Below are 4164 nucleotides of genomic sequence, written 5' to 3' on the forward strand. Positions count from 1 at the left end.
AACTGGTTACGTGTTAACTTTAATGCTCACCGTGTCATTTCCCTTCCTGTAGCTGTGCCGATTATTCCTCCTTCTGCCTCGGGTGGAAAGACATAAAAACAAACCGTATAATTGTATAGTTGTGGAAAAAACTGCCACGGTTAACCTGCGAGGAAGGAAGCAACGAAAATTCTTATTATTCTTCAGTAGATATGGCCTTCTTGTTGGTCTCCGTGACGATGTTGATGCTATATCGCCTTACCATTCTTTAATTTCTTCGCAGCTTCCGTTAATGCAGAGACTCTGGCTCCCGCTTCCATGCCCTTATCTGAGGGTAAGATATCGGGCCTCCATTTCATTTTTTTTCCCGAACAATTAAGGTTATGTTCAGTTCTTTAGGGGATTCATCACAAGATTTGCTTTATGTGAACACAAATTAGTAAAATATGATTGCTGCAATGCATGTAGAGGGCAGAAGAAGCTGGTAGCCTGGAGATAATGATTTGACAATTTATAGTCTGGAGATAATAATTTGATGGTTTATAGCCTGGAGATAATAATTTGACAATTTATAGCTTGGAGATAATAATTTGACAGTTTATATTGCGAGAGGAGACTGTGTGTGTGTATTGTGAGGGTCTTCCTTTGCTCTGTCGGGGTAAGGATTTTCATAGAAATTGGTGACACGTACTAAGAGTGTGGAGTTTATGCCCATCCATTTCTCCCTGTTCCTAGAGAACTAGGCAAAAGTTAACTGTGTAGTGCATAGAAATGTCTGCTATATAAAGAAAAATTGTATTTATGCATTTATGAGAATTATGACAATGTGCTTTGAATAAATTTCTTATTCGGTAGGAAGACAATATTTTCTTGTTGAAGGTGATAGATGTGAAGAACTTAAAACTGTATTGAAAACCAAACTCAGAAAATATAAATGTCTGTTATATAAAGAAAAAATATATTTATGCATTTATGAGAATTATCAATTATGACAATGTGCTTTGAATAAATGTCTGCTATTGGGTAGGAAGACAATATTTTCCTATTTAAGGTGATAGACCTGAAGAACTTAAAGCTGTATTGAAAACCAAAACCAGAAAATATAACTGACTGCTATATTTGTTGAAAAGGAAAGAATGATTACCTATTTATTTTAAAGAACAAGGAGTTTTCTTCTCAAATAATTCTAGAGACTTTGGAATCAGGAAACTTCTCTTACTGAGTAGGAAAGGAAGGGTTATTGGTTCCAGATTGACTCTGTACAAGTATGGAAATGCATTCAAGCTGGAAGGGTAGCTGGGAGGTTAATTTAACATAAACCTCTACATGTAACGAATAAACGGCCTGTAGGGTGGTTGGTAACAACTTGATAGGGAAAAGAAACTCGTGGGAGTTTAGGCTGAGGCCGCCCGTTTATCAAGGGCCGACCTAGTCTCCCTTATTAAAATCTAAATAAGAATATGCGTTCAACAATATTGTTGAATAAATTAATTTAATTACTAAAAAAAGAGAGTGGAGAGGTATTTAAAATCTCCTTTTAAAAATCCTGTCAAAAAGAACATGCCAGACTAAACAAAATGGAAGCACGAATTCTGGAGAAGGACCATTATATAGAATTCATAATTTCTATTACAATAAACATGGGAAATGAGTTAGGTGCGAGACCTTGTATGTCTATGGGAGACAACCCAAAAATAAAAATATGAAAGTATATGTATTCTTCTGTCAGTTAAAAAAACCTAGCAGATGAATGACCAAAAAAACAATATCCTCTTTTTATTTGCACAGTCAAAATTAATACAATTCTTAGCCAGGGCTAGATTATCCTAAACTCCTGTAAATGTCTCGATACAAAGCCTGGAGGAACAGTGTGAAGCAAGCACCTTTCACATGAAGGACATAGAGGTCCAGTCCCTTGAGACCTTCCACATGAAACCTGACTGTTGGGGCTAAGCTTAGCTTCTACGGTAGGGACCTTGGTGACCTGCGGAGCAACCGTGGGAAAAATTACTTCAAAACCCATTAACCAGAAAACGAAAATACTATACAAACTTGATGGTTAATACGTACTAGTGTTTGTGCTCCATTCTAGTGCGAAAATATTCCTTTAAGGTAGTTGGGTTTAGCATGAAATCCATCTGATTAGTGGAATGGGGAAACCTGGGAGGAACCCTGCACGTTTACAGTAAAACTAATTCAAAATAGGAAACATTATGGATCCAGAGTTCAAGTTAACTGCCTCAAAACTCAATATAGGAAATACCTGATATGAAAATAAGAGAAACTGGAGGCCCATGACAGTCAACTCCGGATGTGAAGAACAGAGGAACAATAAACCTGTTACCACTGACTGCGAAGGATATCGAGCAGCTGAGCCTTCCAACAAGAGGTGGAAGCCGAACTCCAAACAGGTCTGCATTATCAATTGTTAGCCTGAGCGAGAAAAGGTAAAACCTCTGCAAAATAAAGCGTAACCGTGTCCATAGAGATTGAGTGTCATGCTTACTTACAACAGAGGCTTATACATGATCGAAACCACCAGAAAGTGAAAATTTATGAGGTTGCAGAGCCCAACACCTGTCACACGAAGGACATAGAGGTCTAGATCCTTGAGACCTTCCACATGCAACCACACTGTTGGGGCTAAGCTTAGCTTCTGTGGCAGAGACCTTGGCGACCTATGGAGCAGCCGTGGGAAAAATTACTTTAAAACCCATTAACCAAAAAATGAAAATATTCATACAAACTTGATGGTTACCGCGTACTAGGGTTTTTGCTCCATTCCAGTGTAGAAATCTTCCTTAGTTTCAAAATGAAAACCATCTAAGTAGCGGGATGGGGAAACCTAGGAGGAACCCTGCACGTTTAGAGTAAAACCAATTTAGAATAGGAAACATTATGGATCCAGAGTTCGATTCAACCGCCTCAAAACTCAATATAGGCAATACCTGATGTGAAAATAAGAACAACTGGAGGCCCATGACCTTGTTAGCTCTGGATGTTAAGAACGAAGGAACAATAAACTCGTTGCCATTGACTATGAAGGATATCGAGCAGCTGAGCCTTCTAGCAAGAGGTGGAAGCCGAACTCCAAAGAGGTCTACGTTACCAATTTTTAACTAGCTTGAGAGAAGGTAAAACCTCTGCAATAGAAAACATAACCATGTCCATAGAGATTGAGATTCATGCTTACCTACAGCGGAGGCTTATCCATGATCGAAACCCCCAGAGAGTGAAAATTTTTGAGGTTTCGAGCCCATCACCATTGGAACCTGAAGAAAATGAGTTTCTAGAAGTGTGGAAGGGGTAGGGTTTCGTTACCCTAACGAACCCTCATCGAATCAATTAATAAAAAATATGATGAATTATTGGTATAGGAAGTGATTTGTGATTTTTTGGACACGTGTATGATAATCCTAGTCATTGCAATAAACTATATTTATAGATTAAGAATCTTTATGGTTAAGGATTTCTTCCATGTTTTTGTAAATGTATATATGATTCTTATGTGAGCAATCTAACTAAGAAACAAAATGGCCTTTTCCCTTAGAATCCAAAGATATGGTGATTTCTTGTTGTTTAGAACGAATTTTTGAATGCATAAATTGATACAGCGTTCTAGAAAACCACAAATGTTTGAATTTTGCAAATAAAATAGTTTAAGTTTACAATTCTTCAAGATATCCACCGGATTTGGTCAAAATTGACTAGAAAATTTGTGCAAGAGAAATGTCATTTTGTTTATTAGTTAGACTAAGCTTTTCTTTATATTATTTTTCTAATTATTCATATTAGTAATTAGTTTTATGATTTTTTAATTTTAGGAATGTGAAATGTATCATGTAACAAGTGTTTTGATGCTTTCTAAAATGAAAATAGAAATTGCAATGTCTAATTATTTTGGTGAACACTTCACCCATCTTCAAAACAATGAGGTTGAAAATTCTTCAAGCTTAAGATCTACGAAAATGGGTGACATGTTTACCCAAATCATTAGACATTTTAAAATATATATTAACTATTTTTAATTAAATAATTATGTTAATAATAAAAATTTATGCCAATTATGTAATTAATGGTTGCATAATGTGATTGGGTGAGCACTTCACCCATGTTCAAGGACCTTAAACTTGAAAATTATTCAAGCTTATGGTCACTGAAAATGGGTGAAAATGGGTGAGGTGT

General features: G+C 36.3%; 1 long non-coding RNA gene across 6 annotated transcripts; it reads right to left on the minus strand.

The window, feature by feature from the left end:
* Positions 1 to 1585: 1585 nt before the first annotated feature.
* LOC149259737 (uncharacterized) lies at positions 1586 to 3330 on the minus strand. Of its 6 annotated transcripts, none has more exons than XR_016247647.1 (7): positions 3173 to 3330; positions 2928 to 3079; positions 2738 to 2836; positions 2490 to 2657; positions 2243 to 2392; positions 2050 to 2151; positions 1586 to 1963 (listed from the first exon to the last, which is right to left on the minus strand). It is a non-coding gene; the product is annotated as an uncharacterized LOC149259737 (long non-coding RNA). The 6 variants fall into 6 exon arrangements; XR_016247648.1 differs by having other exon boundaries at positions 2928 to 3098; positions 3173 to 3326; XR_016247649.1 differs by having other exon boundaries at positions 2928 to 3102; positions 3173 to 3319.
* Between the last annotated feature and the right edge of the window lie 834 nt (positions 3331 to 4164).

The sequence above is a fragment of the Pinus tabuliformis genome, chromosome 6 (assembly GCF_031772625.1).
Source record: "Pinus tabuliformis cultivar Carrire ecotype Pingquan chromosome 6, CPIR1, whole genome shotgun sequence".
Taxonomy (NCBI): Eukaryota; Viridiplantae; Streptophyta; class Pinopsida; order Pinales; family Pinaceae; genus Pinus; species Pinus tabuliformis.